The sequence below is a fragment of the Anguilla rostrata genome, chromosome 4 (genome assembly GCF_018555375.3).
Source record: "Anguilla rostrata isolate EN2019 chromosome 4, ASM1855537v3, whole genome shotgun sequence".
In the NCBI taxonomy this organism is placed as follows: domain Eukaryota; kingdom Metazoa; phylum Chordata; class Actinopteri; order Anguilliformes; family Anguillidae; genus Anguilla; species Anguilla rostrata.
Genome location: NC_057936.1, coordinates 49417220 through 49440892, shown reverse-complemented (window position 1 = coordinate 49440892; position 23673 = coordinate 49417220). Strand labels below are relative to the sequence as shown.

The 23673-nt window shown below is 43.4% G+C and overlaps 1 protein-coding gene across 6 annotated transcripts in view; it reads right to left on the bottom strand.

The window, feature by feature from the left end:
- chd7 (chromodomain helicase DNA binding protein 7) overlaps positions 1-20549 on the bottom strand; it is a 79622-nt gene extending 59073 nt beyond the window's left edge. Inside the window, exon 1 of one of the 6 annotated variants that reach the window (XM_064332955.1) lies at positions 20222-20549. The gene's annotated coding sequence lies outside the window, so the exon portion shown is untranslated. Of the gene's footprint in view, positions 1-18795; positions 19080-19147; positions 19171-19381; positions 19572-19596; positions 19829-20221 lie in introns of those variants that run through there. The other 5 variants (XM_064332959.1, XM_064332957.1, XM_064332960.1 and 2 more) reach the window with 5 other exon arrangements.
- Positions 20550-23673: the final 3124 nt, after the last annotated feature.

Here is a 23673-nt window from a genome sequence, read left to right as displayed (position 1 = left end):
CAGGGAGAGAGAGAGAGAGAGAGAGAGAGAGAGAGAGAGGAGAAAAGGAAGCGGCAGCGCTAAAAAGCCATGAGGCTGCGTGGGGCTGCTAGCTCTCCCCCCCGGCCCGTCTGGCGGATCCCCGCTCGGGAGTGACAGATGCGGCTCCGCGCCCGCCGCCCGGGAGAATCCAGGCCACGGTTTGCGGGCGTCGCAGAGAGAGAGAGGAAGTTCAGTCAGTGGGCTCATCCCTCCCCCCCCCCCCGAGGCGGGCTGATTAGCGAATGACGTCGCGGGGCCTCCTCGTGTGAGAGAGCGAGCGAGCGGGAGCGCGGGGGGCAGCGAGCGAGCGGGAGCGCGGCCGGGCGGCGGGCGGCGACGGAGCCCCCCGCTCCAGCTGGAGCCCTGCGGTGAGTTACGTTGCCGGGGGCCGCACAAAAGCGGAACAGCAGGAAAAGCGTTTACGGCCACTGCTCCGCCGCTGCTCTGGAGCCAGGGCCATTACCGGCCTCCACATGGCCCAGCGGCCGGCGCTAGAGCACAGCAGCCCTTCCGAAAATACTTACCCAGCCACACCGGAATAATTAAGCTCTCCTCCTGTCCACCCGCTTCCACCACCTCCCTCCCTCCCTCCCTCCCTCCCTCCTTCCTCCTCCACACAACTGCAGAGCGGCCGGACTGATTTTTCTAGCCACAGGACAACACCGCCGTACCTTCCCATTCTCTCAGACTCCTCCTCACGTGTGGTACAACAGAAGCCATTACACCGGGAGGGCTTCTTGGACAACAGAAGAGAGACATTTTAAACCCTACTAAAGCTGATGGGGGCTGTGTGGGTTGGGGGGGGAGGGGGGGTGTTACTGGGTTGGGGGAAATTTGGGTAACAAAGGTTCACCGGCAGAGAACAAAGAACACAAGAAAAGAAAACAAATCGCTCCCAACCGCCCATTTGGCTGAAAGGACTTCTGTTTGTTAAAAAGTCAAGAAAAACCCCAAAAAAACAAGTAAATAGCTGGAATTTCCAACAGGCAACCAACTTCAGCAGGAAACAGAAGCAAGCTTCCTTTTTCTTTACTCCAAAATCAAAATCCAAGTAAAAGCTCAAAATGACGAAAATGTTTCCAAAGAAACTGTCAAACCTTGCAAGAATTTCCACTTGACACACAACAAAAAAAATACAAACCTAGATTCACTTTCAATCTCCACTCGAATCTGCTCTGGAACCCTCTCCTCGACCACAGCAGATAAACCAACGAGATATACCCACAAGCTCGTCTTAAAAGTGCAGCATCTGCACCCAACACCTGTGTGTGCTAATGGCCTCTCCACGCAGGCCTCATTTATCAATGCCTGTGGAACACCTCTGCATTTGCTCTAACACACAGGATTTAGAATGCTCATCGGCCCCATTTACCGAGCGTGTGCACTACCCACATCAGGAGTCGCCTGGCGGCTGTGCACCCATTGCCAAAGATGCCCTGCGTTTCGGGCCCGCAATTTCCTTTTAAGAGAAGGTACCTTGATCGGTGTGGTTGGGCGGAAATTTCCAATGGTATTTCAGTCACTTGAACACTAGCCTAGCGCTCTTGGTAGCTGGCTCTGCTCTTATGTTGCATTTGCGTCAATCTACCCCTGCTGTGCATAGCTACATTGACCTAACGAGAGCATGCAGGATTTTTTTTTTTTAAGCCTTTCTGGGGCCGTTTACAATCAAAGAAGTCTCCTCCTCCGTCCTCAACCCTGCCCGCTCCCCCCAAATACCCGACTTTCGCCATCCAGCTACCTAGCGTAGCCAGTTGGATAACTAGAGGCAACGTTACATACAGGTACAACAGAAAACAAGCCAACTGCACGTCGCTTTTCGTCCCCTTGGAAAACTTCATGATGCCACAGAGGAAAAGCAATTCCAAGGTTAGCTCGAGCAATGAGTCCTGCAGGCGTGTATTTTTGCTTAGCTGTATCTGGGCTACTTCGGCATCGCCACTGCAGCAGCCAGCTAGCTAGCAACAAACACTCAGCTGAAATCTGATCTCAAACCACAGGCTCTGCAGCGGCACCCACCCACTCCCGTGCACGAATCTGGCGATAGTGTATGAGCACAGAGATTGCCAGTGCATCACAGATATGCCTTAACATGGTTATTTTATATCTTCAAGGTTAAAAAAAATCCAGCATAGTATGCCATTAAGGAAAGCTTTCCAAATCCAGTTGTGATCCAGTTTTAATATGTTTTTAACCAGCTGCATAGCTATGTTAGCAATTTTGAGAGCAGTTTACTCTGAGAAGAATTAGCGGTTCTTTGGGGATCAATTCAGCCATTGATAAGCATTAGCAAATTAGTCAAATCGAAAAATGTGTACAATACAGGCCAGCGGACATCAAGAAATAAGAAGCTATCCACACATTTTCAGACCTATAGATAGGGCAACCATTTTTCTTCTCAGAAAATCTATGAAGATATTAAACATACTGCGTACAATAATTACGCTTAAGTGGAATTTTAATGTGACGTACTGTCCATTTTAGTGACTAGCTCACCCACACTTCCCGAACACTCCATAAATAACAACAGTAGAACCCAGACAGTACCAAAACGGCCTCAACTGAATATTCCATTATTTAGACCTACTGGGTTCTGGAAAATTGGACTGCATGCATCATACTGGCTCTTCCTGTATGATTTTATATTTCATTTCTGGCAATTGGCACAAGCTTGAATTGTCCGAATGCTGAAACACAGGCCTATTAGCTGAACACTTGAAAATGTTCTGCCTTATAAATTAAAAGTCACAAATTACAGGTCAATGGGTTTCTGAATACTCGTGTTTCAGGCTGCAGCCATGTGAAAGTTTATGCAGAAAGCAACAATGACAAAAACTGCTGAGGCAACTTATGTAGCAACCATGTGTTCAGATCGCTAAGTGTTATTGACAGAGGTCAATTGACACCGATGGCAATAAAAAAATGTATACAACTTTGAAATAACTGACATATTTCTGTCCTATACTAGGAGGTTTGCCATTTTCTGAGTGTGTAAAATTTTTGGTGCTGCAGGGTGCGGGCCAAAATCAAAGTTTCACTTTGAACTTACAGGTACCTGCCATTTTCTGTTTCCGTTTAAAAAAAAAAAATTTAATCAGACAGCTATAATGTCCCAGTAACGATAAAAGTACAGAAATATGAATGCTTAGTACCCTATACATAAAATATATGTATATAACTGATAAATATTTGTATAAATTCATATAAATGTGCCCAGACATAGACAGCCATCCACATACAATCTAAATTTATTGAAGCCTGCAATATTGTAGTTAACCTATACAACTGGTTTCAGTCAACTATTTGAGCACTTTCCAGTACCTGCATTATTTCTGTTTTATGTTAAAGCAAACAGTTTTTTTTAACACTTGTATGCTCCTTTCTCGTGACTTCTGATTGTATGGATGGATTAAGTAGTTATACAATCTGCTTTTTGGCCTTGATGCCTTCATGTCAAATTTTAACTGGGCCTTAGTCGTATGGCTTGTCCTTGCTGCCCCAAAAAATGTAGCCTATGCTTTTCCAGTGCCAAAATGCCTATGCCCTAAAAACGCCACATGCATCAATGTTGACAGATCACAGGCTGTCCTACCAATGTAACACATTGACACAACCTGAAATGGCACAGCATTTTCCATCAGCAGCTAAGCGACACAGGAACCAGGAAATGCAGGGATGTAAACACCCACAGTAGGCAAAAAGGGTTCTGTGCTCCCATTGGCCACTGCAAGCAAGTGGGCAGGGTGGCATTTGAGAAGAGACTCCTTCCTCCTCAGTCCCAAACAGCATTATACCGCACCCACAGTAACGATTCTAATCCAGGAAAAAAAATTGCTTTGCAAAACATGACCGATATATGAGGTGCAGACCTGAACCCTAGACCCCATAAAATAATCAGTAATGATTTACAGTAGAAATAATCACATCGTTAGGAGCAACAGGCTACACGACAAAACCATTGATTTATACAACCAGAATAATTATATGAACCAAGGAATGGCCTCAATTTTTCCATAACGTGATCCGGAATATGTGATGCCAAAGAGATATAGCCTACTAGATTGTATGTCTCAGGGACAGTTTACATTCTGTCATCTCGAATGGATTAAGGAAAATTAAACTCATACACAGAACAAAAGATTCTCTATACTTCAGTCTAAGAGAATAAATGCATAAAATTACATTAAAAATGCATCCCTTGACCAGTGAGTGGGGACCTTACCAGTGAACTGTGAGCTATTCAAGGGAATTTAGGCAACATTTTAGGACCTGACATTTGCTGTTTTGTACAGTCAACTGCCTGAATATAATTAACTGTCCAGCAAGCAGACTCTTTTTTTTTCCAACACCTACACTGAAACATCCATCCTTCCTTACTACCCTGCAATCAGTCAAATAAATGTTCCAACACGCCATCTGAATTGTGAGACAAGAACATTCTCTAGAAAGGTGCCCTAGATAAATGAAATATAAAATATAAAACTGATCACACAAGAAAACAGCTACTTTCCAATCTCATACTTCAGGAGGCTAACAAGGGCACAAGCATGACTTAACAGGCCAAGACCAAGCATGCTGCCTTGAACAACCATCTACCCTGCTGTGCTCTGTTCAGTGGTCAGCCATCTTGCTTGAGCACTGTGACATCACTCAAGACTCCTGACTGGATTGGTCCGGTGGAAAGCAGCAGGGACCACCCCGGTGAATGACATGCAAATGGCAGCAGGACACTGCCAGCTTATTGGTTTGCTCTGGCCCTCCTTTCCCATTCCGCAGCGTTCCCCAAGAGTGGAAAGTGCCGATAATGGGAGCGCGCAGAGCTAGCCCGTTGTACACCAATTAAATGGGGTGGGGACGGAGTAAGAAGCACTTCAGCGCAGCCTCCTTGCTGCTGGGAAAATTTGCAGGCTAAAGCCAGTGTGCCTCGGTGCTACGTGATTTGGAAATAGTCAAATTGGAATAGAATGCGCATGGGGAAAAACAAGCATTGAAAAGTGCAGGTAAAAGGCCATGACTGGGTGTGTACTGCACGCCAGCGACAGGGCCAGGGCAATGCTGTGTGACCCCGGCAGTCAAGTGCAATTCCTGCAGTACCCCTGAGCACACAGCAAGGACACACAATTCAGCCCCGCAGTGTCCTAAGAATCAGACGCTTTGCTATTTGTTGCACCTGCATTCCCCAGTGGCATCTTTGGAGACCAAATTCAAATGTGCACACACACGCATGCACGCACGCACTCATATTCACAGTAAACTATTAAGGCACTTTTCAGACTGTAAGCCATCTACAGCCTTTAAACTGCAAGTGGTAGATACCCATGGATTACCAACAAAATCCACTGTAAGCAGTTGTATTGCTGGCAGAGGATCAGAACATGGCAGTCAGACATCCCTGAGTGTTCTCAGCACATGGATTCACAACACTCAAGACTACAAATGAGGGAATCCCGAGGAATTACACTCGCTTAAAATGCACTTGGTGACAGAAGTTAAAAATATAAACCTTGTCAAAAAACTCTGTAGAACTTGTATTTTTATTATATATAGGGGGAAAGTAGTGAATACGACCCAACACCAACAAGTGTTTTCACATAGACTTGTGGGTGTGGCGAGGAGAAGGGAGACCCTCACTACCATTTCATACTTGATTCAATTTAAAGTAGTTTGAAAAAAGCCAAAAATACTGGCATGCATGCAACAGGTATGAGTAAAGTACAGCTATACAGTATGTGTCTTTGGGGGGGGGGGGGAATGAACAACACCAACATCTGGCTAGTCATCGATAAACAGAGCTAAACACTATGCCGTATCTGGCAAAATGCTTCTGGAAAATCAAATGTGTGTGAAATGCGGAGGGGGGAAAATGGCTCTAACTTTAAGCTCACAACTGCCATGTAAATACTATGTGGACCTATAAGTCTTACAGTACAAGCAATGTGGAAAAAAGCCTAGAAGCCAAGGAGAGGTCTGGTGATAAAGACTGTCTGGTTATGAGTTTTGACACTGGAAAAACAAACTTAGGCGCCAAGTAATCGTTTGCCAATTTTGGTCATTAAATGGTGTCATGTCCAATATATAGCACTATGAAGGTATATATTACACAAAAAGCATTACCACAACAATCAATGTTATGCACTTCATGTATCATAACAGAAATGTACCCAGTAGCCAGCTAACTGATGTACCACGTGCCTCCCTGAAAACAAAAATGCTGATGCTAAGATACCACCAGAAAAAGAATGCTTTGACAAAAAAAGGCAATTGGACATTTTAAAAATTATTTACTTAGCCAAAAAGTTCAAGGTAACAGAAGAGATTACTCGATTACAAGGAGAAACACTCCTGACTTAACTGCTGAATCACAATCTCGAAAAAAAAAAGAAAGGTAGAGATGAAAAATATCAGATGATAGATTCTGATTTCACATAAGTTAAAAATAATTGGTTCATAGCCATTAAATTGGCATAACGCTAATGGATTATGACCAATTACACCGATACACAGCTACATTCAGGCATCAATAGAAACCAAGCAGAACTCAACTTAGCCCCGGTATACCTCATGATGACATGTACTGTAGTTAAGCTCGAATATAATATCAGCGATTCTGACATACCTACTCTTTTTGTACTAGCACAGAATCCAGAATATAGACTCAACTACGCACTGCAGTAGCCTGACCTACAGAGCTAACCGAAAAGTTAGGTGGACTGAATTGGAAAAACAAACATAACAGTTGGCCGATTTGAGATGCCAGTGCCATAAAATGATATCAGGAAAAGGAGTGACCATTTTAACTAAGGCACCAATATCAGCTGTGTTATGCATTTTCCTAACGTTGACACAAGTAACCAACATCCATTGCTCCCCATCACTACAACGGCAGTTCCCAACCGTGTTCTTGGGGAGCTACTGCTGAAGGTTTTTCATCTCAACCCATATTTGACGCACCTGATTATACTAAACAGCCTTTCAACGAGACCGCTAGCCATAGAATGAAGTGTGCTCTGTTTGGGTTTGAGTGAAAACCTACAGTAGATCCCCAAGAACAGGGCTGGGGACCACTGTACTGTAACAATAAGCTGCTGGCCAAGCCTGTATTATATTTTTTAAATGATGTGTCGATCACAAATATGCAAATACATGCATTTACAGCAGCAGTGAAACTGATGAAGTCAATAATTGCAGCAGCCCTAGAAGCAAGGAACACCTCCATGCCATCACTGGCCTTCAAGGAACCAAGCACAGAAAATCTGAATTTTGAGGATCCTTGCTGGTCTTCTGTCCAGCGTAATTTCAGACGTGGTGTTCTGTAAACTTCAGTACTTTACCTTGGTAGACTTATCTCCAAGGCTGACTAACTGAACTCGCATCTAGATGAGAACACTGACATCATCGAATGACGTTCCCGGCCCTGCAGTTTATCACCTCCCAAGGTCTCTGCGGGCTGTGCGGGGGGCGGGAGGGCCTGGCAGAGCCTCCGGAACAGGAACCTGCAGCACGCCGCGGCGCGCACGCGAGGCCTCGGCCCGACGTGTGGAGCTCTCCTCCATCTCCCTCGGAATCATCTCACAAAGCGAGCATTCTCCACATGCACACCAACAATACACGCTTTGTGTGTCGCGGCTAGTGACTGGGGTGAACACACTGCACGGCTGAGGACAAACTAGCAGGAAAATAATGGGGGGAGAAAAAGAGAGAGAGAGAGAGGATGCAAGGAGAAGAGGGGGGAGGGGGACGAGGAAGGAGGAAGGTTATATTATTCCTATCAACCATCAAGTGATCTCCTGGCAATTACATTTTCTACAAAGCAGACTAAACCACTGGAGGATCTAAGAGGTGGGGCCCAAAAGGCAACATGCTGAGACACAAGAGGAGGAGGGGGGGAGGGAGAGAACAGAACTGCTCTCTCGCTAACACCATTGGGCTTTTATTTTTTAAACGCACGAGCTGTGGTTGTCACTGATTAACCAATGTTGCAGCTCTTTTTGTCTGGCACTTAAAAGGAGCTTTTAAAACACTATAAATAGGGAGAAAGATCTATAAGCATCCGTGGGATTTTTTTTTCTCTCTTTTTTTTTTTTTTGTCAGCCAACTACAGGACTGCATCCTGCCCACTCTCCCACAGAGGGGCCCCTCTTCAAACAGGCTCTTCTTATGCACACCACCAGCATTCCTTTTTCTCCTCAGCCTCCGACTGCAGCTGAAAATAATTTATATCCGCTCCTCTTTGCGAGCGCAGCATATGTGATTGGGGGGGGGGAACTTATCCATCATGAATAAACTTGAGCACAAAGACAGACGGGGTGTCACAGGATACAGGAGAGCAGGGGGTCATGGCAGAGGAGCCGCAGGGCCTGCGCAGACCTCCGCCTGTCTTACGCACGGACGGCCACTCGCTTACACGCTGGCACCGTTATCTGTGTATAAAACAGGAGCGCATAATGGCAAAAATAAACCTTCAAAAAGCACGGTGATGACGAAAATAAAAGCACCAGGAAGCGGCTGAGTTAAGGCGCTCTGCGCTCTCACGTAAAGCTCCGTGCGCTGACGGGAGGGGCTGGAGTGCGGGGCACCTGTCCGCCCAGCAGCTGGAGACCTGTGGCAGGGGCAGACGGGGCAGGACCCTCCGCTCCTCCGGAAGGCCCCAGGCCCAAAAATAAACCGCCGCGTGCTCGGCTGTAAACCGAGAGACGGGGGGACGTGGGAAAGAGGCGCGGCGGCGTTCCCAACAGCGCGTTAGCGCCGCAGATCGCTTCATCGATCGTTCCGTTATTATCGAACCGCACTACACAGCGGGCGCTCTCTGCTGCTCCGTCTATCCCTCATTTAAATACCCGTTTCTGCCCCTGAAACCGCACGGTTTAGACACCAAACCCAGACCGGAGTGCGAAAAACAGAGACCGGTACGAGACAAAAACCTTCTGCAGGGAACGCGCATCGTGGCCCAGGAGCCGGTCCCCCTGACAATTTCATCCTTTAGCACTGAATAATTAAACAAGCACCAGCAGGTAAATATTAACACAACAGATTGGCGAAAGCAGAGTGCATGCTGAGACCAGAAGCTTGCCTGGGTATTTTTAAAACCAGGCGACTGGTAAAAATCTGGTGGCGTTTTCTCTCTGACCGCCGCGACGGCCGCGCCGCGTGCGGCCGTGACCTTTTCAGTATGCGCCGCTAAACAGCACAGACTCATTTACAGAAGGCACCCATTAATGAACCCGAAAATAAATAAATAAATAAATAAATAAATAAATAAATAAATAAAAATAAAAATAAATAAAAAGGAAAGTTCAGCCGAGCTGCTTACCGAGACGGCCATCGGCAGACGACGGGCCCTTATTTGCACGGAGCAGAGAGAGCAGGCTCAGGCCCTCAGCACCTCTCCATTTACTCACAAGGCAGAGAAAGCCCGCCGTAGACAATGTTCAATTTCTGCCCATTTCTAAATCTACAGTTAAATATGCAGAGGGGGAAAAAAAAAGACAAGTACCTGGCTTAGGATTTGATATAATTACACCAGGCATAGCATGTCTTTTCTTTCTAGAATGGTTTTCCATTAGCCCTTCATTGTATGAAGGAGAGGGAGGGGAAGGTGGGGAGAGAGAGATGGAAAAAAAAAAAGCCTGCTTGTTTTGCTGCACAACAGGCCACTGCAGCCCTGCTGCTAACCATGGCTGTGGAGGGGGGGAGGTGCTGGGGGAGGGGGGGGGGGCAGCACCATGCTTAGCTTCGAGTGAAAAAGCCCCCCCCCCAAAAAAAAAGGGGGGGAGGAGGGGGGTGAAGAAGAACCAGTGTCCACTCAGTGAGCCCTGGCTAAAATGTTGAGACAACTGCCATTCGCTTCCAAAAAGCGACGGTTGGGGAGGGGCGAGGGAGGCATGAAAAGAGACGGGGGTCATTAGAAGCACGGCGGGGTAATAACGCCAGTGCACACGCACGGCGCTTTCCCACTGCAGCCGCAGCGCCACATGCGCTGAACTTATACACGATCTCTGCTCAAACGCAGGGCAAAAGATCCCGTCTTTTCTACCGCCCTTCTGACAGTCTAATTAGGCTAAACCATTCTCGCTAACATCATCGTTTGCACGTAAACCAGGGGGTATAAGTTTTTTTTATTTTTTATTTTTATTTACTGGCCAGCTGTGCGTGAGGCCAAGTCATGAGACAGAGTTTATTTTGAATTTGTCAAGAAGCAAAGCAATTTCTGCTTTGGTTAAAAGCTCATTCAACATAACCTCCAGTTTGACCACTGCTGCTCTCATCCAATTGCAACAGCTTCAACTGGCACAAAAAAAACCGCTATTTTATACCCACAGCCTCTCAATACCAAGTGTGCATGGGCACAACACACTGATCACACTGTGAAGCCTCTATCTTAGTATGATTTCAACAGAGGGGACTGTGGGTGAAACAGTTAGCCCTGTAAGGTCGAAGAGGTCATTCTCTGGCCTCAGTTCTGCTCTGCGTTGAGTGACAGCGAAGTGGCGGAGTCACCAGGGCAGGGCAGAGAGCCCTCCAGCGTGCCAGGCTAACCCAGAGGAAAGAACGGCCACTCGCCCTCCTGCTTCCAGCACTGGAGCCAGTTCAGGCACCCAGTGGCAGAAATCGTTAGCAGAATTTCCTCAATTCGCCGTTTCTCGGAAGGGGCCAATTAAATGTTAATAAATATCCAGAGAGCATCGCTGCTTCAAATAAACATGTGAACATCACGGAGGGTTTACAGTGATTGACATGATGACGCGAATTAAGCCTGCCTGTTAACGAGCGAAGAAAAACAAACGCTCGAACAGGAGAAGCTTGACGTGCTGCATTATGGATTATTCAGGTATAAAGGCTTCTGATAATATAAATGTCCTTTACCACAAGTTACACAAGTATAATTTCCACATTTCTGTAATTAGTGCAGGACAGGGCTAAACCATCTCGGATCATTTCCGGTTTGACATAGGCTAACTGACAATTCCAGATTCTACTCACAGTTGCAATACAATGAGAAAAGAACTGTAATTGATGTATTACAGGCTGCAGGAGGAAAAATAGTTTGACTGCCTATTCAAGACTTGCACATGGGGACTTAACTGATCGCTCAAAATAAAAAGCCAACCCAGCAGAAGCACATAGGCTATATGAAACCAAGCTATCCTACACTGAAGCCGGTTCAAAATCATCGCTCCATCTTTTGCCTGCGATATGCTTAAAACTGCCACAACAATGCTGTGGCCCCCCTTCATTCTGAGGATCATTTTGCCAACCTGTTGATTCCAGCACTGTTTTCCGGAAACGTATACAAGTACAGTCATGTACTGAACACAAACACAGCGGTTGGACACAGAGCCATATAATTAACCTGTGATTCCAGTACTTCAGCTAACAATTAAATGTTGGCAGCTTTTGATAGCTTCTCAACAGCATCTGTCACTTGATTCTTAAGGATCGCTAGCAGCGTTTATTTTAAGCACGATAACCACGATCCCTAAATGGGATGTGCATTTATCGTTGAGCTCAGAATACAATATCAAATACTGTGGCTGATTAAAAACCATCTGAAAACTCAAATCTCAGTTTATACCCCTGATTATGTCAGAAATGTGTTCCAGTGAAGGGTTTGCCAACGTGGCTAGAGTCTGCACCTCCGTGACAATTCACAAAATAGAACATTCTGACCAGAGACTATAACCCGGTTGATGATAGATAGGACCACACCTGCCTTGGCACTGACCTTTGCCTGCTGTCCTGCGTGCATCTCCAAACTTCCACTGACCATCTGGGCAGATCCAGGATAATGATCCAGGAATTATCACATTACAAATCAGACACTTTCTAATTGGGGCCACAGGGCCAGGAACTATGCAGCAGGAACCTCCGCATACGCCCAGGAAGGCCCTGCGTTGCCCAATCACACCCACAATGAAACCGCTGACCCACGATGACTGACAGTCATACTAGAACCGAGACGAGTTCCTGAGAAAGGAGACAAAAACAGCTGCATCCCCTAGAAACAAACTGCAGAGGTTGAAAAACTGGAAATCCATTTCTATTCAACCAAACAGTAACACATTCTGGGGCAGTTATGCAAGACTCATATGAAAAAAAAAAAAAACTGAAATGAAAGACAAACAACTTTATACTTTCAGGCCAACCAATCGAGCATGGCCTAAATCTATGTAGGTTGTAGGGCTTGGGATGGGCCAATGAAATTTATCTATTAATTTTTTGGATGGACCGCAACAGCGGGCCAGCCCTACAAACGGGAATGTCTGTGACTGACTGACTGAGTGATAAATTCACGCCGCGCGTGTCCGTGACGTCGGCCGGCTCGGTCCAGCCCTATACTGGGTTTTAACCTGGTCTTGTTTATTAATGATATCACTTTTGAGGTTATTTCATGTGGCTAAGAAGGACACATTAGGTAGACCCAGCCTACAAGTTCCAGGCCAGAAGGATATCAACGAAATAAGTGACCATCGCAAGTTGCCCAAATTACTTTGTTCACCGCTGTCAAAAGGGTGGAAGGTGGTGAAAATTTGGTGTTTTACCACACCTGTTCAGGCCTGGTTTATGGTTTAGTTTTTGCTTCACTTCTTGTCCTTTTCCTGCTACTATGTAAAGCGCCTGAGTGACAGTTTGCTGTAAGAAGCGCTACAAGAATAAAACGGATTAGATTTGACCTGCTCAATGTGAACACACAACTGGCTGGATCAATAAATAATGCACTTCACTTGAAAGTGTAGAAACTATTTTTTGAGTTCATATTTTATTAGGCTATATCCCACTGCCCAGCATTGCCCAGGGGCACAACCAAGGCTTAAATTAAAGTGTGCTTCACATGCAACTTCACTACACCTCGATTAAAATATATATAATAGTGTTCATGCCAGGTTGACGTGTCAGGGTTATGTTCAATGAGTCATCTTACAAGTATGTAGTCGGGCACTAATTGTGCAGTTTTGCTTTGTATTTGTGACGACTACTTCCCCTTTATTTGAGCTCCAACAGTGGATAAGGATCTAGCGATGAGTGACTTCTGAAAAACTTTCTCCAGACAAAATACTACTGATACTTTTACAAAGGGGTATCGGCGCTCATTCAGAGATGTGTGTGTGAGCGGGCCCCCTCCTCTGTCACCCAAACTGACGTTTCCCAATTGAACAGACAGTGCGTGCCGCGACACTGCTTCAGCAGCTGGAACGTCGGTCTCCGCTCGTTCAATTCCTCTAAGCACTCGCCCACAAAAGCAAGCGAGGGCTACGTTTTATTAGCCGCCATAAACTATTTAAATGCGTCCTGTTCACGTTGACAATAAGGAATTCGGCGCCCTGTGCGTTAGCAAAAGGAGAAGCGCAGACTGAAAAACATAAACATAAACACAGACGCGTGAAGCAAGGATCTCACAGCCAAGCATCTTCCGCCCCGCAGAATCTGAGATTTAAGCATAGGGCGGCACATTAAATCACACCTCGCCCAGGAGCAGTGAACTAGAAAATAAGGGACTCTTAGAGCACTCGAGGAGTCAACGGCAGTGTTTTAGTATGCAGTTTAGTCCTACGGCTCGACTGAAGACGGATCGGCGCCGAACGCTCGCTCCGCGGTGGAGCCCGCGGTGGCAGAGGGAGAACGTAACTGGAGAGACTGGAATGCGTGGCCAAGACGGGCTTTATCTACCGCCGCTACACCTCAGCTGCTCATTCTGATGCAAAAGTGAGCGCACAAACGCGCCAATAAAACCACAAAAGCCGACAGCGGGGCGCATTCGCCGGCGGACCGTTCGTCTGAAATTTTACTCGCCAAGTTTCGTTTCAGCTCTGAACGACCCCGTGAAAGGAATCCGGACCATATACTCACAGAATTCACCGGTTAACTACAAGATGACGGAAGTCATTTTCGTAAAAAAGAACATCTGCAACTAAACGGGTTCAAGCTTGGGGATGCTTATTTTCGTCCCACACCAACAGGTAATTTCACCGGGTTTGAAATAAAGAGCTGGCTTTCAGCACACCCGAGGGTTTCTTCAGCCACGGCACTGCAGCCACTACACGCGTTTCCCCTTCACACGCAATCGCCCATCTCGGTATGATTTCTGTCATGTTGCCTGGCGATTTCTACCTGCACAGAATACAAATCCATCAACAGCCACGTAGGCCGACCCACAGACCAAACCGCTCTCTCTCCTCACTCACGGTCACACACTGACGTGCACGTGTGTGGGTGCGCATGGTGTGTGTGTTTAAAGCAATGCAACGATGTACTGTCCTTCACTGGAACCTAACAGTCTATAATAAACCAAATGGAAAAAGGGGGTAGTAGTGTCAAATTAATTCAAATTTTGTTGGGTTTACAGTAATGTTTATTTTTCTAGCTGAAAATGTATTTTCCTTTCTTCTCTACATTTTGATCCATACCCCCCACATTTCAATTACTAGCCAAGCCATAATCTTTGCACGACTATAATTGTCAGTCATTAAAAACCTAATATGCAGTACGTCGTTCCTATAAGAATGTCACAATGATGTTCCACAATGATTTTTTTTTCCCCAGTTGTAATGCAACCACAAATTACGATGTAAAAATTTTGCTCATGGACTGAGAAGGTCCCAACTGAACATGGCTCCCATCCCATCTGCTCCACCTGGCCTTAAAGAGGAAATAACTGAGGAGGTTACGCAGCGCTGAGAAGCTCTAGTCTCAGGCACACTCCAGCACTTTCCCGATGCAAGCGCTTGGTTAACAGGCATAAGAATTCACTCAAAACACGGAATGAAAGGGATAAACGATTCTCAAGATGACAAACGCCGTTTTGTGTGACAGTCGTGTGAGCTCTAGCACTGAAAAATAAAGATTCTGAAAAGACCGTTACAATTCAACACCTTAAAAACACCCATTCTTTATTTTTCGGGTTTTTTCGCCATTTCAGATGGCAAGGCTGACATTTCATTTCAATGAGCCGAAGTCCTTTCACTCAATTCTGAAATGTGAAGCCGCTATCTTTGAATGATTATATCCATAATTAAAAAACGTCTCTACCTATTCAAAATCAAATAAAGCATGCACTTTCAATATATGGGCTGGCATGCACAGAGTAATCCTGTTCCATACACTTCTATATTATGAACACAGGATAAGTTCTGCATTCACACAGAGTAAACTCATTCTGGCCAGACCTGAACACCATAAACAATTAAAATGTATGTGAATGTGTTACATTTTTGTATAAAAAAAGGCAATTATGGAAATTGAAATTCTGATTGCAGACTTAATTTGCAAGTAAGGTTAAGTGGAAGAATATCACAAAAACTTATAAATGCAAGCTGCTCCTAACATGTGCAACGGGCTTAAGAGGATTCTCTATGCAAGTATTTGCCTGACTGTGGACTGGATGCTAGGGTGGAGCATTCTTGCTGACATCACTAAACCCTCATCCATCTCCTCCAGGTGAATTCAGTGTTGCAAACTTCACAGCAAATGAACAACGTGGCTTCGTAAATAAATCTGCAGCTCTCCTGCTAGTGCACGCCATTTTAAAGTGATCTAAATCAGAGCCTAATTACTGATAAAGAATAAGATTATAGATTTCCTAAAACCAGATCATCTGAAAGGGGCAGCTAATACGCAACCCATATGTTGTATGGCTCACCAGCATGCTCGGATAAATACCTTTACACAGACCTTTTTTTTATAGACGAGAATCTAGGTCAGGGAATCTGTAATGAACGTTCAATGTTTTACTGGTTCTACAATGTGCATTATTAGTTAAAACAAATATCCAACTTAAATTTAGTCACCTACCAACAGCCACCAAACCACACCCAGGTTGGAAACAAACCAATGCTTAAAGCACTGAGAAGGTAAGGCTATCTGAGGGGGAACTACTACTACTTACAGCTTTCCGAGTGAGCTTAACTCATGCAAGACACACTCTCTCTCTCACACACACACACATACACCAATATGTTCCACATATGTCATTCAAATACTATCTTATCACCTTCTGATGTACCACTTGGGTGCTAAATGGGGTGTGAAAAATTTGGCTTCACATTGATTAAACACTTAGTTTTATGCCACTGAAATCATAATTTTTTTGTTAAACTACAAGTCAGAATGGGCAGGTATGCTTCCAAGAACCACGTCCCTCCTGGGAGCTTACAAAAATGGCACAGGGAAAACTAACACAGAGGGGGGAAAAAAAGAGCTAAAATAATGTTTTATGTATATTCTTTCTTGTGCATAATAGTCCTGCATGGTTTAGTGGGTGATTAAAAATGTCTTTGTCGCAAAAGAGTTAAACAATCCGCGTTACGTTATTTGCTGAGGTTCCGAAATCTACCCACACATTTTAACTCCTCTCCTCCCCATTAACACACTGGTATTGGTATTGGTAACGATGGGCTTGCGTTCTGCATGTACATCCTTATTTTAGGACAGATTTCCTGGCGAACCTCAAATACAACTCATCGCGCACTTACCTGAATGTGCACTCCAGTCCTTCCTACTCAGAATTTGGTTACAAAACTACTACTCATGCGGGCTGGCATTCAAATGCCTCCGACTGGCTTTTAGGTAGCCCCGAACGGCGTTCCGCATGCAGAGGGACATTCAAATGCTGATGGAACACATGAAGCTCTCAAAACTCTCCCACCACAAACTTACAAAAAAGGTTTTTATGACTCATTCTAACATCCCAGAACATTTCACAAGTACATTTCACAAACACACAGCAAAATATGTAAATGATAATCTATTCATTTAAGCACATTACAACTAACATTTGACAAACTCATACAGGTTTTGTGAAGGTAGCAGAAAGAAATCTCAGGTCACATGAACACCACCTCCCCGATAGACCCAAGTCTCGTGAATAAGGCTGAATTCTAGTGCTAGCCAAGAACAGTCACCTGCTTTTCAGCACGGAGATACAATATTTACTTATTTAATGCAATCTCGTACTAAGCCTGCTGCAAAAGGGCATAACAAAAAACAGCTTTTGATGGTTTAAATCAGAAGATTAAGTTTCTTTGTAACCACGTTCATAGTTTATCCTTAGGCAAAAATGAACTTCATTGTAATTAAAAAACAATGCATGGAATAACCTTAAAGCGATTTTAAGATAGGCACATCAGACCTGAACCACACATTTTCTATGGAACTAATGCTGGTCGTTCTTTAGTGTGTGGGGTGAGCACAGCCTATGCAAGTTTCACAAACTCTCAGCAAAACCTCCTTTCCAATTTAGAAAGGAGACCCATTGCAGAGAGGATGCTCTCTGTAGATGCAAATAGCTGTATCTTCACAAATTTCCCACTTCCAATTACTAGAAAATGTGGAAAGGGTGTATTTCTGTATTTTGGGCTGCTCTGACTTTTCCAACATGAATCCTAAAAACAAGACAAAAAGTAAGAATAAAGCATCTGAGCACATTGAGTTATACAGAGCATGTTTTTCCTCTACAAATAAACCATTTAATCTCGGAAAACGTTAGCGCTCTGACTGGCAAATAACTTTTCTCGACACCGTCTGCCATGTTATGATTCGACATGTCAAGGCCTGACACCATTACACACCAACTACCGCGAATGTGGAATCTTCAGCGCAGTAAAGAATTCTACTTGTTCAATCTACTAGACTTTGAGAATAAAAATACTGCCAAAAGGCAAAATATGCACCGTCTAAAATCAGAGTTGTTTCGTAAAGCAGTGCTAGTTGTTCCTTAATTTGGCCATAAACTGCAATTATGGCCCCCAGCCTAAAACTTGGTGCGAGAACTTTTGCACAAGAACCAGTAGTAATTTGCTTCTACTTCTTGAACCTTTTGTTAAAGTTATGGAAATAATTCAACTTCAAAATACCCCAGGTGTTCTAGTAAGCACGTGGGCGACACTAATAAGATAACCACTACAGTACAAACACCTTTGCTCGATCTTCATCGAATACAGCCTCTTCATTACCACCTTTGTTCACTGAGTGGCCTGACTCAAATTAAAGCTGCCATCTTAGGTTAAGACTTGAAAGCATTCCCTTTGTGCATCAGAGGAAGACGAAAACAGTGACCCACACTCGTGGGGATGCTCGGTGATAGGAATTCCTAACTGCGTGATGCTAATCGTAATAAACAAAAAATGGATATTTCTAATCGCGATTTCCTGCATGAATATGATTATTATTATGTATTATACCCAAGATTAACGAAGTTGTTCAAAAGAAAGAGGAAAACAATACACACAAAAAGTGGCTTGGTTAGCTAGCTCGCTACTACTATTAGCTATCTGGCTAACTCGCTCGCTTCCTTAACCCTTTGAATCTCTTGACGGTGGAGTATGTGGTAGGAAAGAAAAATGAGTGCGATCGGCTTTTATAAAAGTAATAAATACTTTCTCAACTGGGGCACTTACTACGAAAAAATACTTTTTCAACCACATAAAACTGGAAATGCAATATTGCCACACCGTAGGCACTCAAAACTTCGAATTAACTTTAAATTATGGAAATAAAACAAAAATGTACTACACACGTACAAGTGCATATACCAAACAAGTATGAAATGCAATAACATAACTATAGAATGATAATATTTTACAACCCTGCTCGTTAGCGCGATCATTCTCACTAAACCATACAGGATAGGTCCCGTCTATTGTTTAACAAATTGTTAGCTTGCCTGCTACCAAACCACGCTAGCTTGCCATCAACAAGCGCCTGGCTATTTCTAACTCGTAAAAGAAAGAGAAATAAAAAGTAACTGCAATGGGCTGTGCACAGTTTAATGCACCTAGCTACCTGACTTTGGACATCGAACCAACGCCGTACTTTTGTTCCTGCCTTGTTGAGCGTGTCTTCTCTGGTCTAATCCCATCAGGATAAACGAATGTAATTTAATGATGGCTGCTCATTGCCCGCAGCTCTCATTCCAGTTCCAATCCCCATAGCCACCTCTCACTGACCGCCTCGCTACTCCAACACACAACTAATTACCGCCGCGCACGTTTAGAGCGGAAACGTACTTCTCCCTTTCCCATGATATTCCCAAAAGGACAGAACGGCGTTATTTTTGAGCTGCATTCATTACTAAAGTAAATCAAGCCAGTAAACCAAACATTTTACACATCTGAAATAAATTAAAAGAACAAACCTATGTCAATTGACCGTCTGGCCCCACGCAACCTTTTCCTATCCTTTCGCCTTTCTCCCTGATTTCTACGGCCCGTGAGGACTTCCTCCACACCCGAGTTACTATGTCCCGGATGGCAGCCAACAATATATGCATCTATATTTTAAAATGTCTTAATTCATAAGTTGCATCATACACCTACAGTTCAAATAAGACTTAAAATTAAGGGAATCTCCCTTCTCTTCACTGACTCACCTCACACTCATCCACCTCGTGTAGTTATCGCTTCAGCCTCACAACTACTAATGTTAGCTAGCCAATTGCTAACCTTCACCGTCGCAAGATAGCGACCCACCAAGCTTGCGTTTACCCAGAAAGTACTAATAAGGTTGGCAAGCTAACCCATAACTGAGACTTTCTCTAAATTCCCTCGTGCTTCAGCTTCCCCGCACAGGCAACTCGCTGCTCACCTCGTGGATTTCTCAATGGAACAGAAAGTTCGTGGCCAGCCAGCTAGCATTCAGGCGCTGACTCCGTAACGTTAGCTAACAACGATAGTTGGCTGGTTAGCTATCTAGTTGGCCATCTAGCGAACCAGTTCTAGGATCATTTCAAAATATTATTCACTAGGAAGCTCGTCACTTTCACGGCATCATCAACAATATATTTAGTTAACTGGTTCGGTTGTTTACAAAGTCTGTATAATTTTTAAAAATCATTTCATGAAATTAAAACGTCAGTCCCGTTTCACTACATCTCCCTTCAAAAAGTTGAAGTACGGAATCTTTCCTCTCTTCTTATTTTAGTCAAGTCAGAAAAAATGAACGATAGTTCTCACAAAGTATCCAAGTAATTTCACAATAAAAGGGGAGTGAAAGCTCGCAAGCTACCGGGTCCCCCATATCGTTCATTAGCAACCCATTACTCCACAAATTAGCAAACCGCTTGGACGCACTAACTCACCACCAATTTGAAAGGCTCACTTTAAAAATCCTCATGTAGCAAACCAACGTAATATTAGGTTAATGTTACTACTTTACTCACACAGCGTCACAACGCAACAAGAAAAAATAAAATAAAATAAGGCTCACTTACCCTGTTATTAGCTAGCTAGCTAGCTGGGTCAGTTTAGGGTTGTTTCAAATAAAGTGTAGTTAGTATATATCTCCAGCAATATATTTTGTTTTCGTAGTTATCTAAATATACAGATTCAGTAGATGTTCGTTTCAGTGTCTCTGTGTCCCGTCCTCGCTGACTCTCTCCTTTGTGTTAATTTCACTTCAAGTTTAATCCAATCGATCCCGGCAGCCGCGTTCTCGATTCCTCTCCTCGAGACATTCACTCACCTTCCACAAGCAAGGAGCGCGTTCACGACTTGCCCGATCACGTGCGTGCGCGTGAATAACTTCGGGCGCTGACGCAAGTGCGTTATTATTATTATTACCATAATAAGATGCACGGACACAAAGACCGCACACGGGTACCTCTTCCCCAAGTTCTTCTCTGCTTTATTGACAGTTAGAGTGCTATTGCTGGAGTGCGCACGAATGTTCGAAGACACGTGTTTGGCTACTTGGTGGCTGACCAATATGTACATCATTGGGGACAGTACTTTTTTGAACTGGTGGAGAGGTTAAATATGCCCGTTTCCTTTCGGCAAGTCTGTTGCATCACACTACAAATTGAATTAAGAGCTGTACATAACTATTCTGAAGATCATTTTATAATTTGAATTACTTGCAAATATTTGTACAACAATATATGTATGTTGTGCAGATGTAATTATAAAGGTATGTGTAAATATTATAAACACATAAACATTGCTATACATGCATTCATTGAGGAAGATCCATTTTGAAAGTAGATATGTTTTATATTCAACTGCCATTAAATTCAAAGAGGAACATCCATGTAATTTCATCACAGCGGAAAGGTGTTTCCTGTCGTGACTAATGAAATGTTTAATGTTGCAGTTCTGAAAACTGTTAACTGGTGTAGAATTTTGCACCACTGATTTGTGGTAAGATTGTGAAAATATGTGAACTGATGTATTCTGAATACATTGTGATATATAATAGCATTTTACATCACCTTTATATACCCTCACAGGGTAAAGTTTCTGAGTTTATCAATCAACATTTAAACATCAGTCGAATTTGTTAGAGTAGAGCAGAATAAATCACATGAAACTTTTAAAAATAAGAAAATATATGCACTATATTGTAAGTTTAAATGCAAATATCCAAAAAGTAAGATTTTGGCTGAAATAAATGAAAAATCAAACAAGTGTTCAGATCTTGTTTTTGTAACCTTTTTTCAGAGAATATCTTTGTAACATTATTTTCTTTCAAAGCAATCCAGAATAAAAGCACAAAAGGCGTGATAGTGGTGCTATGGTACCACACAGAACGCATGCATTTATGAGCCACAGAGAGGAGAACAGCAGCACAGTGTGCAGTTCATGCGCTGCGGCTGAAAGCTGCCAAATTTGCTGGATGCATTTCCAAATTGTGTATTGTCTGTAAATCTCTCACTTGTCCAGCAGTGGAAACACTGAGCGCACATACTTGAAATGCAGTTTTTAACCTCTTCTATTCCAGTAGACTTACAAATACGGTTAAAGAGTTGAACTCCCCTACTAATGAGACTGCATATAGATTGCAGCCTGATACAGAATTAACCAATGCTTGGTTCTGCAAACCCACCAGGTAAATTGATGTGATGTGTCTTTAATAGGTATATATATGTTTAACACAAGTTAGGGAAGAAAATGTGAAAAGTACTATGTGGACTTGAATGAGAAATTAGTTCCAAAATTTCATCATGGCCATTCAGTGATTATCACGTTGCATCAGGCCAAGCGTTTTTAAAGCAGACTTAATTGTTTAAAGAATACATGTTTACTAACGAATGGTAACCACTGGTTACACATAAAACATGTTTACTTTATTACTGATTAACATTCACATGAAAATAATGAAATACATTTCAAATTTTAGCGCCATCCTAACACGTTCAACTCCCCCGCCACGCGCGAGCACGCACTCCCTGAAATTCCCCAGAGATGCGGGTTGCTGCTCGGAGCACGCTGACTGCCATTTCTGCTGCCAGTTGCTTGTGCTCGGTCAACGACGCGGCGTCGGGGAAAGCTGTATATGCATACATTGGTTACTTTCAAACGCAAATTTTCTAGCAAATAGACCAACAACATGACCAATATCTTCACACGATTTGCGCTGCTACCCAGTATTTAAGACTAGCTGCCTTCTCTGGACTCGAGCCAATCCTGTTTACGCATTACACACCGCCCCTGTAGCCCGGATGTCTCTTTCATCATCATTAGTAGTTGCTTATCATAAACTGACATGCTGAAGTATTTAAAGAAACAGACACACTAAAAGGCCAGCTTTTTCCTAATTAGGCTTTCAAGCCGGTGTCACTGAAAGCCTGATTGCACTTGTTTGATTGGACCTTTGGCCGAGAAAAAAAAAACAGGAAGAAAGCAAAAATCTTTATCATATTTGATCTGCATTGATTAAATACTTTTTGTTGTCTTTGGTCAATGGCTACAGCCAATGTTTAATTTTGTCAATACAATTTCAATTTTTGATTCATTCTTTTGGGTTTTATAACAACCCAAATCCATACAAATATTTTATAACTGGAGAAACAAATCCTGCCTGATTAGGGCTAATTATACACACATACGCATATTTGACTGACCTGTTTAATGAATGCAACTTCTGTGGTTGCTGGATATAGAAAATAAGTGATATATGATAGATTGCCCCTTGAAATCCTTTGATAATTGAGATCAACAGGCATGGGGATTATACAACTTGTATTCCACCTTTGCTGTTATTTTTGTGACAAAGTCTTCAGTGGAAATGTGTGAGCATAAAGCCTTTTTCATTTAAATAATACTGTGGTTATTACTGTTGTGAATATGGGTGACACTTACTGGAAAGAAAGCTTCCGGACTCATATAACTCACATTTAGTACGTTTCAATCATGGATGTACATGTGTATAAATTGTTTACCACAGATCTTGGTCCCAGCATTTATGAATACATCCTATGATTCACAAAATGATTGTTTTTGAAAATTTACACACAGTTAATCAGACAAAGCATGGTTGCTAGACAAATAAATGTCTTTATACCTAATAATGGTAGATTTAACACACATTGCACTATAAGGTAGGGACTGGTACTGACAATTAACAGTTAAATCTGAATACTTACAATTTATGTTGGGCATACGGCATACTTACCAATACAGTAAGAGCCCCCTCCACAAAGGCTTGTTAGACCACCTTCTGCAAATGAAAGCTTTGTTTTCACTTGACTTTTAAACGCAGATCGTGAACACCTGGCTTGAGTTAGAAATAGCTTTAACATAGCTAAATTGATCTCAAAGGCAAGTAAAGCATTCCAGAAATACCAAAAACTGTTGAGTTCCATGGGGTACAGATGTGTTGCAGTCTGGAGTGGAAGCTTTGCTTTTTTATGAGAGGTCTTCCCCTTCTGGAGGTTAAGGAGGCACT